At 40.9% G+C, this 14,919-nt stretch overlaps 1 protein-coding gene across 3 annotated transcripts in view; it reads right to left on the bottom strand.

Annotated features, from left to right (window-relative positions):
- The window catches only part of peli1 (pellino E3 ubiquitin protein ligase 1), a 70,330-nt gene that overhangs the window by 19,029 nt on the left and 36,382 nt on the right, over positions 1 to 14,919 (bottom strand). The window contains exon 2 of one of the 3 annotated variants that reach the window (XM_008114202.2): positions 3,827 to 3,980. The exons of the other annotated variants lie outside the window; for them this stretch is intronic. The gene's annotated coding sequence lies outside the window, so the exon portion shown is untranslated. The remainder of the gene's footprint in view (positions 1 to 3,826; positions 3,981 to 14,919) is intronic. 3 annotated transcript variants of the gene reach the window in all.

Below are 14,919 nucleotides of genomic sequence, written 5' to 3'. Positions count from 1 at the left end.
TAATTTGTATATAAAGTATTTACTTTACTAGAACCAAGAAACTTTACCCAGCTAGTTCATGAATACAACAAGGACATGGTTAAATATTTGAATTACGCAGCATAACGAACATCTCATACATAACTCTAAATTCCAAAAGGCTAGAATAAGAGTTGAGAATCAGTGTGGTCCAGTGGTCTGACTATTGGACTAGGATACTGGGGGACAAGATTTTGAATTCCTGCTCAGTCACATAAATCCATTGGGTAGCTTCAGAGGAAGGGAAAGGCAAACTCTCTCTGAACAAATCTTGTCAAGAAAATCCCTTATTAGGATCCTGATAAGTCAGAAATGACTTGAAGGCACATGATAACTAAAATAAAAGTATTCTTGCAATAAAATTACCTCCATGTTCCAGACACAGCTAGAAAGACTAATCTTCCCAATTTTCAACTGAAAGGAAAAAAGGTTTACAGTGTACTAACTGAAAGGATTTTTTAAAAAAAGAACTACAAAATGTGCCATTTCTGAGGTGAACCACATGCTTTTAACAACTGCTCAAATATTGGAAAATGTTTCCCCTTTCATATCCTCCGCCTTCCAGCCCACATCTCCTGAGGAGATAGCACAAAGACTTGTACAAGTAACAGAAATGCATGAATGCTGTATTATAAACTATTCAACTTTCAAATATTTCTCTCCTCTCAAGAACTTAACTTGTTCACTGGAAAACCTACATCACCAAACCTGAGAAAGAATTCCTTATTCCTTCACTAAGGGAGTAATTTCTGAACATAGCACTGTAGAAGTGCATGCCAGAAACTATTATTTTCAACCAAGATTGAGGAAGTTCTAGTATCCCTGCCCTGCACTATTCCAAATCTGTTTTATTCACAAATCAGAATGACCAGATTAAACCTGTAGAAACTGAAAGAAAAAACAATGCTGCATGTCTTATCATAGGATTTTCTGTTTTGCTTGCTCAAAATTCTATATGGCTACAATGCCCATGAGCACTCAGATTAACCAAATTTTTGTCACTGAGCTATTTATCTGTAACCCTCAGGATGATTGGGGTTTTTTTTTTAGTTTTCAAGGTTACAAGTTTGATGCTCCAACAATGTTTGATTATTGATGTTCAGGAAGAGTAAACAACTTTCTCTTTCCAAGGGAAACGTCATACAGTAGTGAAAACCTCCTCATGGCCTGTGAAGCAACTTTTTTTCTCTTACGATCCAGATCGGATGGGAAGATACCAGAAAAAATGGAAACTACACTATACTTAGGCAAGCACCTCCAAGATCTAAGCATTAGTTCACAGGATTTTCAAGTTATTTTCAGCTTTTACAGTTCAAGTACAATGTTCTCAGTTCACCCAGTGTAGGAAAGGTTTAAAGATAGCAGACAGTAAGTGGGAAGTGAAAGTATAATTTGGACATGGGTAGTGAAAATTTAACCCTTCTTCCTTTTAGAATTGCACATGTTTCATATCTGTATAAACTATGAGTAAAGAACATCCCTTTTTTGCCAACTAATCAAATGGAATTAAAACCATGTTCAATCACAGATCTCTTTTTCTAAAAAATCTTTTTTAAACACTGAATATTTCTGCCTATAAACAAAATCTTGAGCTCGGCTGTTTAATTCAGAATTTGGGAGACTCCAAGTACACATGAATCAAGAAACAGGAAATAATGAAAAATCTAGTATAAAGAAATATCCTAAAAGGTTTGGAAATCATCTCCTTGATGCTTGTTCTTCAGAACAACAATGAGTCTGTACTACTGGCAGGCACTCTCCATGAGGCAAGCAGTACACTAAATTTGAGGGTCCCTACTGCAGTGGAAACAGAAGCTCTTTTATTTGTTTATTAATTTGTTTAAATGTTAATGAAGATGCCTTTCTGGAGAATCTGGTAATTCTTTTATCACTCTCCCTCTTCTTTGCTGCTAGATCAGCTGAGACGCCTGGATATTTTTGGATTTGATTAGTGTGGTTACACTAGGAATGAGATAGTTGATTGTTTTGTTGCTCTTAATACAGAGTATATAGAAGAACTATGATAGTTGGTTCAAGAACTCATCATGTCTAGTCCTGGGTCTCAAATGAGGTATTGTAGCAGTACTTGAAAATGACTGCTTTATATAGAGAATCAGAAATTTGTGTCAGCACCAGCACATAATTTCTATGGGTTAAACACGTTCAGTTTATTCCTCTAATAAATAAAATATATTATTATTGTTGTTGTTGTTGTCATGCTACATGTTTTCCAATCGTCTATGACTTACAGTAACCCTATCTTAGGGTTTTCTTAGCAAGGTTTATTCAGAGGATGTTTGCCATTGCTCTAAGAACAGAGACAGAATGACTTGTCCAAGCTTATCTATCCACTGCTTTTTCATGTAAGTCTCAAAGGAAATTTGAACTTGATCAATTCTGACTGGTAAAGGCCAGCCGAGGGAGCTGGTTTGAACTCCTGAAATCCTCAGTACCTTAGATTTTGCATATCTTAGACATCCCTGCTTTCCTAAGGGTTGCCACAGCTTACAATGTACAACTTTGACCAAAGGTACCACTAATGGAATATCCAAACACATTCATTTAGCACCATGAGAAGACTGCAAGCATTCATTTTAGTCTTTATATACTTTTGCATCCATGGAGGATAGTTGCAGGACTTCCCACAGACATGGGGCACTGTTGGTAATAGGAAACACTCCATTTTTGCACTTGTTCACTATTTCCTCCACCCCAGTTCACCACCTGTCCCATGGGGGAAAGAGTAATTGAGGTTCCTCCATTTCATTGCCAGAGAAGACAGGACAGCTATCCCCACCTAACCAAGTTGATGAACCATTTGCTCTGTTTCATCAACTTTAGCCATCCTGGCACCAAAGCAACATCAGCAGGAACAATTCTTCCTGTTTACACTCCTCAAACCCAAGGGTGTTCTGTGAATAGCAGATAAGTGAAATCATGGATATGGGATCTGAGAATAAAGTACTCATACTGTACAGTTTTACAAGGAAATCCCAAATCTTTTGAAGGCAATATGTTGTCTTCCAGATGTTTTGATAAGTTCCATCATCCCCAGATGAAAAGGCTGATGGTTAAGTATTGTGGACAATGATTAACCTTAACTACACCTTTTACAAGCAAGCCAGCAATGTAATCTAAGCCCTGAATTTGGCTTGTTCCTTCAAGCTGTAATTACGAATAATCACAAGCAACTGTACTTACTCAAAAACCAAAGAGAATTTTAAAAATCTCCTCCTTGCAACTATGCCAGAAAAGGATAGGAGGGGAGCCAGAAGCATATGGTGACCTCCACTCATTCCTGTAATGGCCAACCATAGGGTTTTTGAGTTTTTTAAGAAGTCAATACTGTATAGAAAACTATTGGAAAAAATAATTGTTAATCAACTGTTATAGGGGTTCCTACCATTTTTTTATTACAGTCAATTTAAAGTTTTAAAATGTATTTTAGATTGTCAGTTTAGATTAAGGTTATTTCTGAATAGAGCCTTCAGAACTCAAGCCAAATACAAAACCTAAACAAATCATATTTTAAGAAAAATCCAAGAACATTTTGCTGTTCTGAAAATGAAACAGCTGATCTTTCTCTGAGGAAACCACAACACCAACCCACATATTATCTGTGATGTTCTCAGCTTCCCACACATTGTGTCTCAGAATTACATGCATCTTTTCCCCTTTTTTCCTTTTTGCACTGCATGGCCGTTTCAATCTTCTGAGGGTGACATTGTCATCTACATTTAACTGAGACTTTTCCTCTGTGTCAGAGTAGTAATAAAAGTCTTTCCCCCACCATTTTTATCCCACCTACCTCGACCATGTCTTGAGATACATTATACAAGCTATTTTCTAGATTAGCTCCAAGCATAAGACCCAGAAGTTGCAGAAATGCCAGGAGGTCATGAATCAATAGCAAAGAAGTGAGGCTAGGTTTCTGTCTGCTGTTGTCATGACTGAACAAATCCCTGCAAAAGACAAATAAGAGTTTATCAAGGCCAACCAGAAGCTTCCAAGAAGGTTACACCAGCATATGAAAAAATACCCTTCCTCTAGGTTTTAAAAACCTTTCCATTCGCAACCCCCTTTTGCCCAAGAAATGTTTATGTGACCCCAGGTACAGAGGTATATAAAATAGGTATACAGATCAAACATTTAGTGATGAAAATCCAGCATTTGCTAGGCTTGCTAAACAGGCTGATTTTCCTTTTTGTGGAGTGCAGCTGAAGCATTTTCTGCAAAGTCCACTATAAACACTGCACATTGTTGCCAATAGATTTGTGTAAATCAGTGGCACTCAAAAACCTTTTATTGTTGCCATTTTTTGCGACACCAACATTGAACTAATATAATCCTATTTGGGGTTGGGACCCACAGTTTAAGCAGAAGTGGACTAAAACATTGCAAGACCAGGGTTCAAATCTCTGCTCAACTATGGGAATGCACTGGGTGACGCTGAGCAAGCCAGTGTCAGAGGAGGGCAATCCCACTCTGAAATTGTCTTTTCAATTCCCCTTTGTGCTGGAGATTGCTCACACAGAGGAGGTGCGGGGGTTGGACGGTTCATAAACTGCTTTCTAATAAGACAGGGAGTGATCACAGTGGCTGCTGCCTTTCACAATCCCTATGTATCCCCTAAATTACATGCTATGAAGGAATCATGAATATGAAAGTCACAAGTTCATAGCTTTAGGTCAGAGATTCTCAAAATTTTTCAGCCATGCAGCCCTTTTTGAAGCAAAAGTTTCTCGTGGAGTCCCAATAAATGTTTATATTATATATTATCTATATATATAAAAGACTAATGGTGTTCCCTCCCCTGCCACTAAACAACAAAAGTACAAGCCCCAGAACCTAGAAATTGGGCAGCACAATCCACCATCCTTGCCCCTAGGTTCCGACAACAAAAAGAAAAGAAAAATAAAGTCCTAATTAGAGGGAGAGGAATAATTGCTGCCAGTTAGAAGGCTAAGCTCCGCCCACTTGGTCTCCTAGCAACCCACGCAGCCCAGGGGACAGGCAGAGTTAGGCCTCACTTAGACTTCTTCCACAGATTAACTAATTTGCACTGGATTATATGGCAGTGTAGACTCAAGGCCCTTCCACACAGCTATATAACCCATTTATAATCTTATATTATCTGCTTTCAACTGGATTATCTTTTGACTCCACACTGCCATATAATCCACTTTAGTGTGCATTTTATACAGCTGCGTAGATGGGGCCTCATATAATCCAGTTCTAAAAATATAATATAAGATTATAAATATACAACAGAGTCTCACTTATCCAACATAAACAGGCCAGCAGAATGTTGGATAAGTGAATATGTTGGATAATAAGAAAGGATTCAGGAAAAGCAGATTAAACATCAAATTAGGTAATGATTATACAAATTAAGTACCAACACATCATGTTATACAACAAATTTGACAGAAAAAGTAGTTCCATGCGCAGTACTGTTATGTAGTAATTACTGTATTTACAAATTTACCACCAAAACATCACAATAGATTTAAAACACTGACTACAAAAACATTTGACTACTAAAAGGCAGATTGCGTTGGATAATCCAGAACATTGGATAAGCAAATGTTGGATAAGTGAGATTGTACTGTAATATGAAATAATTACTGTGGTATAATAATACAGTGTTGGATTTTGGCTGTGTGTGTGTATGAAATGTGAATCAAGTATCTATGCTGTTTTGCAAGTGTGTGTTTCAGCAATGAAACAGTTAACAGAAGGTCAGTTTGACTGACAGCCTTCTGCGGCCTATACGACATGATTTCCGGCCTTGGAGGACAGGACTTCCTTCGGACTAAGGAATGTGTTTCTTATCAGTTGGACTGTGTGTGCCGAGCCGAGCAGCAAAGGAAGCATGCCTGCTTCCAGCGATGGCCTTTGCCATTTGTAAATATGCTTTGTAAATATTGAATAAATGTTTGAATTGCAGACTTCTGCAGATATCTGTGAGTCTGTACTGCTTCTCAGAACGAGAGCAAGCAGTCTGATGTTAGAGGAGAATTGGTGAGGGCAGAAGATCACCAATTCATCAGGGTGTTGATGCAGAGCTGATGATCGATGGTTTTTGAAGAAACCCACCCGCACACCCTGACGACATACAGAACAATATAATCTCTAAAACCAGAACAGTAAATAAAGAGCAACACTCTGAAACCAGGGAAATTGGGAATTCCAGAAAGGAAACAATCAGGGCCAGCTAACGCCTCCCAAGAAAGGATTTGAGAAGTTGAGAAGGAAGTGAAGCAGTGTGTATTACCAGAGTCATTACTATTATTATTATTATTATTATTATTATTATTATTATTATTATTATTATTATTGTGTTCCTTTGAACCGTCAAATGAATACAATCTGGCTCCAAGTATTCGAAAACAGTACAATCACAATATATAAAAATTACTGTGATATAATAAAACAGAACAATACAATCTCTAAAATCACAACACAAAATAAAGAACAACACTCTGAAAACAGAGGAATTACACACAGGAAACAATCAGGGCCAGCTAACACCTCCCAACAAAGTATTCCCATCACCAAAGTCTGGCAAATCCTCTGTTTTCTCAGGGCCACAGACTTTTTGGGGGGGGACTGTGTGCGCTCAACCACTGCATATGGGTACTTCTTCATTTACACAGACAGTACAAGCACATAAAATATCGCAAAGAACACCACTCTGAAAACAAGGGAATTCCAAATGGCAAACAATCAGGGCCAGCTAACACCTCCCAACAAAAAATTCCCTCAGGGAGGAAGCAGCCAGGCTTTAAAGCTGCAAAGCCATTACATGCTAATCATTTCGCCTAATTGCAGCATTCATACTTCCCTCCAACAGACAAAAAAAAAGGAACAATCAGAAATATTTTATATTCACAAGCTTTAGCAAATAATATGCGCTGATGGCGCTGTGGGTTAAAGCACTGAGCTGCTGAACTTCTGGACCAAAAGGTGACAGGTTTGAATTGGGGGAGTGGAGAGAGCCCCCACTGTTAGCTCCAGCTTCTGCCAACCATGAAGTTCAAAAACATGCAAATGTGAGTATATCAATAGGTACTGCTCCGGCGGGAAGGTAACGGCGCTCCATGCAGTCATGCCACATGACCTTGGAGGAGTCTACGGACAACGCCAGCTCTTCGGCTTAGAAATGGAGATAAGCACCAACCCTCAGAGTCAGACATGACAAGACTTAATGTCAGGGAAAAACCTTTACCCTTTACCTTAACTACCAACAATTCCTCAATACTTTATTTCCCATACCACCATACTTCGCCACAGCAACGTGTGGCCGGGCACAATTAGTATAATATATATTATGTATATATATCAGGCATGGGCAAACCTTTAGACACAGGGCCGCATTGCGTTTTAAAATTTGACAGATGAGCCAGTCCAGAGCAGATGGAGAATGTTTGCATGAACTAACTTAAAAAATGAACTAATTCCTGCGCACACTGCACATACCTCATTTGTAGTAAAAAAACAAAAACAAAACAAAAATGGGAAAGAAAGAACAATACAATTTAAAATTAAGAACAATTTTAACCAACATAAACATAACAGTATTTCAATGGAAGACCTCAGGGGACATCTAGTCCAACCCCCTTATGCCATGCAGGAAAAGCACAATAAAAATCACTTTCTACAGATGGCAATCCAGATTTTGTAATAATAATAATAAAAACAATAATAATCAGAAGAAGAGTCACTCCAGGGGCCATCTGGTCAAACCCCTTATGCCATGCAGGAAAAGTACCAAGTGCCCCAGAAGATGGCAATCCAGCTTCTGTAGTAACAGTAGCAGGATTAGTAGTAGTAATAATAATAGTAATAAGAGCAACCTCTTGGGTATCCAGTCCAACTCCTTATGCCATGCAGGAAAAGCACAATTAAAGCACCCCAACAGATGGCTTCTTAGCCTTTGTAATGATGATGAGGAGGAGGAGGCGGAGCCAGAGGCAGCAGGAAGCAACATGGCACCGTGGAGCCATGTTGAGAGCCACAGTTTGAGAACTCCTGTTTTAGATTATGTCTATGTAACTGCCCAACTTGATTCTTATCAATATTTTCTTTGAAACATGGGATTTTCTTCAAGAGTATATTAGAGCAATGGTTCCCAAACCTTTTTGGTCATGGAACCCTTCAGAAGACTTTCACCCCTGATTTTCCCACAGAACCCTAATTCTGTCCATACCTTCTTTCACCTACTCATATTGCCTGGGTGTTTTGTATAATGTAGGTTTGGTTCTACAGAGATTCAAAATTCATTTTTAAAGAAAAGGTACATAGATCTTCAATGATATTCATACTCTGACACAGATTTTTAAAAAAGATTTTTTTTTTTTTTTGCAGAAACCCTATGATGTTTCTGTGGAACACTAAGGTTCCAGGGAACACAGTTTGGGAACAGCTGCATTAGAACTTGGAAACAACCTGCACAACATTACTATTTTAAAATGTAATAAAATGACATATTGCATTCTTAAATTTTCAGTGTGACAACTAACACCAACTTGTTACTCCAAATATGTTGCTTTGGGAGATTATCTGAGTGGAATTTTATAATCTGTTTATATTACAAAAATTATTTCAAAGATAACAAAAAAGATAACATGCTAACAGAGAACAATGCAGTGAGTTACTCTTCCCTCTAATTCTGAGTTCATGCCAAAACTGATACAGTTCATTACTTAAAAACTCCTATTCTACTGAAAGAAACAGTCTTCTGGGTGAGAAAATGGCAGTGGTAGTTGCAGACAGGGGTGGTGTTTTCCATCTTCTGTGGAATAACCTTTGACTTACCCATAGATGATACCAAAATCCAAAGTTATGGCTCCAAAAAGTGCCCTTGAGGTTGACATACATATATAATAATCTTAAGATAGACATTTAAGATGTTCCTTATTCACTCAAACAGAAATATGACTCAAATAAACTGGATTGAAACATTTACAGTGAGTCTTTTTGCTCTCCATATAATTTTCACACATCCCACCATGCACACTCACAGTATGCCAGCAGAAATTCTGTGTATGCGCATGAACATACAGGGGCCCACTGGTTAAAATGAAAATGAGAGAGAAAGAGAGAGGTAACCCAAATAATCCATAGGTATACTTCAGCAAGTTAGCCAACCAGCCTCCAAGCATGAAGTGTGTATTGCCTTATCTTGTTTCATGTCAGCCATTGGGGTTATACATGCTTCAAAAAAGGGTCTGGCCCTAACTTCTGCAAGCAAGATAAACACCTGGCAAAAGGCAATTCCCATTGGCTAGAGTCAGAACTTGCATCTTGCTTAGCTTCCCCAAATGAACCCCTAGTTCCAAAAAAGAAAAGGAAGGGGGGTGGAACACATCTTTTCAAAGGCAGACTAAAAAAACACAGCAGCTCTTCAGGAGTGGAGCTTTGAAAAGAGAGAGGTGGAGACTGAGAGTGACAAAAAAGAGATTCTGTTCTATTTCCTTGTCAGCCTGGATTACATAACTGTACTGAAACATGATGTTACACTATGGAGCCTTTAAAAGCCCCACAAAAATTAGCATTTACGAATCTTATTCACCTCCCACATCATCAGTGACTCTCTTATGCAGTAGATATTAATACCTACTTTCCAAAGCAGTAGAAACGCCTCAGGCCACAGGGCATTTCGAATCACAGATTCATCACAATGGTCATTCATTCCAATAAGCATGCTCATACCTAGCAATACCAGCTGTATTCTTTGGGTTGAACAAATCCTCAGTTTTAGCCCTAACTGTGCTAGTCAACATTTCTTTAAGAAAGACAAAATTGCCAACTTATATGGGAAGATAAAAAGATATTGTCTACAAGTCCTTGGACTCAGTGTTGGAGATTACATTAGGTTTAAAACAGTGGAAAACAGGATCAACAAATTAGGCTTGATACACTTAATCACAGTAAAAGCAAAATATAGACTTGCTTTTATATACCCGTATTTACTCAAGTCTAATGCACCATCGAACCTACTGTGCACCTCAATTTTCAAAACCCTGAAATCAAAAAAGTATTTATTGGCAAATGTAATGCACAGCAGCAAAAAGTTTAACATTTGTAATTTGGCCAAAATAGGTGCACATCACAGTGGTTTAATGCTTAGAATTCCTTCTTTAAAAATAAGTGTTAGAGCACCAAAAATTTAAGCAACGGAAAAGAAACTGTGGGGTTCATCGAATCCACTTTAACTACCATGGCTCAATGCTATGGGATCATGGGGGCTGCCAAAGAATGATGATGCCTCACCAAACTAAATATCCCAGCATTGCATAACATTGAGCCATGGAAATTAAATTAGAGATGATATCCCTCAAATAGGAGCTCCAGATGCAGCTCCTATACTGTTGCTTTCGCTCAGCACTAAAATTACCATATTACGCTAATCTAATGCGCAGCGTGTTACCGTATTTTTCGCTTTATAAGACGCACTCCCCCCCCCCCAAAATAGAGGGGAAAAGTCAGTGTGTCTTATAAACGCAATCTGCGTCCAGGAAGGGAGAATGGGGCGATCTGTGCCGTCCGCACGCGCGGACAGCACAGATCGCCCCATTCTCCCTTCCTGGCGATCTGCGTCTTATCATCAGGTGCGTCTTATAAAGCGAAAATACGATAAATTGCTGAGCTGCTGAACTTGCTGACTGAAAGGTCGGCAGTTCAAATGCAGGAAGCGAGGTGAGCTCCCGCTGTTAACCCCAGCCTCTGCCAACCTAGCAGTTTGGAAACATGGAAATGTGAGTAGATCAATAGGTACCGCTCCATCGGGAAGGTGAAGGAACCGTGTTTCCCTGAAAATAAGAGTATCTTATATTACATTTTGCTCCCAAAGAAACACTAGGTCTTATTTTCAGAGGATGTCTTATTTTGCTCCCCCTTCCTCCACCGAGGAAGGCGCCTTTCCCTCCTTCTCCTTCCTCGGAGGAGGAGGCAGAAGTCGCTGCCACAGAGGAAGGAGAAGGGAAAGGCGCCTGCCTTTCCCTCCTTCTCCTTCGCGCCGCACACGCCTTCCTCAGGGGCAGCGGCTCCTTCCTCCTAGGTCTTACTTTCGGGAATGCCTTATATTTGGCAATTCACCAAAACCTCTACTAGGTCTTATTTTCAGGGGATGTCTTATTTTTGGGGGAACACGGTATGTGCCTAAAAGTCACCTGTAAAATTATAGCAATGCCATGAATTTCACAGAGGTTTCTTAGGTAAGGAGTATTTAGAGCTGGTTTCCTAATTGGCTTCCCAATAATAATTTGACCCCCCCCCCCAAAAAAGGGAAGATCCAATGGGAACCAACAATTGATGAAATACTACTACACGAGCAATAGAATAGAAACTACAGACTATTATTGTCCAAGAATCAGGATACTGGAAACATTCTAAATCCCCCCTTCACTCTTTCTGCAACCCCCTTTTTTACTACGTCTTCACCACCCCCAAATGACCCCTTTTTGTGTTTCTTTCTTTCTTTTTCTTCTTCTTCTCCCCCTTTTCCTCTTTCCTGTTCTTTTCTTTTTTTATTCATTCCCCCCTTGGAAACACCTTAATAAAAATTATTAAAATTATAGCAATGCCATGAATTTCACAGAGGTTTCTTAGGTAAGGAATATTTAAAGCTGGCTTCCCAACGGCTTCCTCTGTAGTATACCTCACAGCACATGGCATGTATTGGCAGCATTAATCAAGGCGGAGCTACTGAGCTTCCAAGATCAGACAGGATCTGGAGCCTTTAGGGTATTTAGGCAGGCTATTGCCCTCATATTATATAACATTAACTTAGCACAGTGAATAGCGTACTTGGTCGCCTTAGTAGATGATCGATCTACACCAGTAACTGGACAGGGGGAGTGTGTCCCTGCTGGTTCTGCTGGACCTTACAGCGGCCTTCGATACCATTGACCACGGTATCCTTCTGGGACGCCTTGCGGGGATGGGTCTTGGAGGTACTGTTTTGCAGTGGCTCCACTTATCCCTGGAGGGTCGGTCCCAGATGGTGTCACTGGGGGACACTTGCTCAGCCCCGTAACGTTTGTTTTGTGGGGTCCTGCAGGGGTCTGTACTGTCCCCCTTGTTGTTTAACATCTACATGAAGCCACTGGGAGAAATCATCAGGAGTTTCGGGGTGTGGTGTCATCTCTATGCAGATGATGTCCAGCCCTGTCACTCCTTTCCATCTGTCACTAAGGAGGCTGTTCAGGTCCTGAACCAGTGCTTGGCCGCAGTGTCGGGCTGGATGAGAGCCAACAAATTGAAATTGAATCCAGACAAGACAGAGGTCCTCCTAGTCAGTCGGAAGGCCAAACAGGGTATATGTTTACAGCCTGTGCTGGACGGGGTCACACTCCCCCTGAAGGCGCAGGTGCACAGTCTGGGGGTAATCCTAGACTCATCGTTGAGCCTGGAGCCCCAGGTCTCAGTGGTGGCTAGGGGATCCTTCGCACAATTAAAACTTGTGCGCCAGCTGCGACCATACCTTCGGAAGCCGGACTTGGGCCATGGTGGTCCACAATCTTGTTACATCCCGATTAGATTACTGCAACACACAGATTACTGCCTTTGAATACTGTTCAGAAGCTCCAACTAGTCCAATGGGAGGCAGCCAGGTTGTTAACTGGAGCAACGTACAGAGAGTGTACTACCCCTCTGTTATGTCTGCTCCACTGGCTGCCGATCAGCTACCGAGCACAATTCAAAGTGCTGGCTTTAGCCTATAAAGTGCTAAACGGTTCCGGCCCAGCTTACCTGTCCGAACGTGTCTCCCACTATGACCCATCACGCAATCTAAGATCCTCCGGGAAGGCCCTGCTCTTGGTCTCGCTAGCCTCACAGGTGCGGCTGGCGGGGATGAGGGACAGGGTCTTTTCAGTGGTGGCCACTCGCCTATGGAACGCCCTCCCAAACAAAATTAGACAGTCTCCCTCCCTCCTGTCTTTCTGAAAGAGAACTAAAACGTGGTTATGGGACCAGGCATTTGAGCATCAGTAGCAGCAGAAATGAAATATGAATATATGACCCACTGACAGACCCCCACCTGGACATGAAAAGTGCCTCAAATGTATATTTAAATGTATAATTATGTATGCTTTTAATGTGTACTCTTAATTTTTTTGCCATTTTTAATCTTGATGGATTTTTAAATCTGATGTACCGTATATACTCGAGTATAAGCCGACCCTAATATAAGCCGAGGCACCTAATTTTACCACAAAAAACTAGGATAACTTATTGACTCGAGTATAAGCCGAGGGTGGAAAATGCAACAGCTACGGGTAAATTTCAAAATAAAAATAGATACCAATAAAATTTTATTAATCAAGGCATCAGTAGGTTAAATGTTTTGAATATTTACCGTATTTCAAAGAAAAACAATAAACTAGCTCTATAAGTGGAAAAGTAGGGGCAACAAAAACAATATGGTATCAACAATAACCTAATAATAACAATAATAATAATAATAATAATAATAATAATGTGATGAACCATGGGCCTTGTAGTCCTGCTCAGGACATTGTAATCCCTGATGAAGATGAAAACTTGGGTTTTTTACCTTCCCAGTCTGAACTGGATTCCTCTCAGCCAGATCCTTCCCAGGCAGATCTGGAAACCTTGCACCTGCAAGAAAGTTGTGCCCCAGAAGTATGTCAAACAACCCCAGAGCCTACTTCTCCCGTGTTCTTGCGCCGGGAGTTTTGTAAACAACAGAGAAGTTTGGATTCAGCTTCGCGCAGGAGTGCGAGGATAGCAGCTAAGAATGTTGCCAATTAACATTGGTTCTCGTGAGAATCTTTAAGGAGTTTAACATCTGGTCTCAGAGTTTAGCTTTCGTTTCGGATTCCCAGAGAACCGCTTTGGTGAGAAAGTTGGACTCTATATAGGTGTTTTGCCCGCGTAGCAACTTCGCGGAGTCAATTCGTCAGCCTACGGAGCGAGTTGTGTCTGGACAGCGCGCTCCGATTCAAGCCTCGCTTCAGCTCAAGCCTTGCCTTGCTATCCAGCCTTCGCCTTGCTTCCCAGCCTTTGTTTACCTACGGACTTTGCCTTGTTTCCCAGGACTAATCCTTGCCTTGTTTCACGGATTTTACCAAGTTATTCCACGGACCTTGTTCTTGTTCTTAGTTACCTTGTTCCACGTTCAAGCCTTGTTTCAAGTATCAAGTTATTTCCTAGCCACGCTCAAGTTTTATGGACTAAGGACCTTGTCATCTCCCCTCACTTTGCTTGGCAAAGTGAGTGTTTCGGTTATTGGATTACAACTTTGGACCTTAATATTTCTTATTGGACATTGCTTTTTTGGACTAATTCTGACCTTTCCTGAAGGGTCTAATTCTGGACTATTTTCTATACTTGTTTTTATTAACTTTATATATTCCTTCAATAAAGATATTAGTTAGATTCTGGCCTCTGTGTATGGTTATTGGTGCCTCTGCCGCCTGGGTCGTGACAGTTTGACTCCGCCACCCATAAGCACCAACTAACCGAGGCCAGGATGTCTACCGGAGCCGCGCCGGCTGGACAGCCGCTCAGCTACACCATCAGCAAGGACGAAGTGGACCGCATCCGTGACAGACTCAACGCGCAGGATGGAGAAATAAAAGGGTTGAGGGAGCGCGGAGTTCGCCTCCCGGCCATGGCGTTGCCTACCAAGTTTTCTGGAGAAGCTGCTAAGGTTCATGTTTTCCGCCGCCAATGTCAAGCTTATCTAGAGGCCCGTGATGCCGAGTTTCCCCAAGAAGACATCAAGGTGGCGTGGGTCTACAGTCTTCTAGACGGACCAGCGGCTAGCTGGGCGACGGCCCTGTTTGATCAAGCCTCCCCCCACCTAAGTTCAGCACAACGCTTCTTGGATCACCTTAAGGAGACCTGGGGAATCGAGGACAATTTGGA

The sequence above is a fragment of the Anolis carolinensis genome, chromosome 1 (assembly GCF_035594765.1).
Source record: "Anolis carolinensis isolate JA03-04 chromosome 1, rAnoCar3.1.pri, whole genome shotgun sequence".
NCBI classification, from domain to species: Eukaryota; Metazoa; Chordata; class Lepidosauria; order Squamata; family Dactyloidae; genus Anolis; species Anolis carolinensis.
The sequence above is the reverse complement of the archived record's forward strand: the minus strand, read 5'-3'. Positions and strand labels throughout refer to the sequence as shown.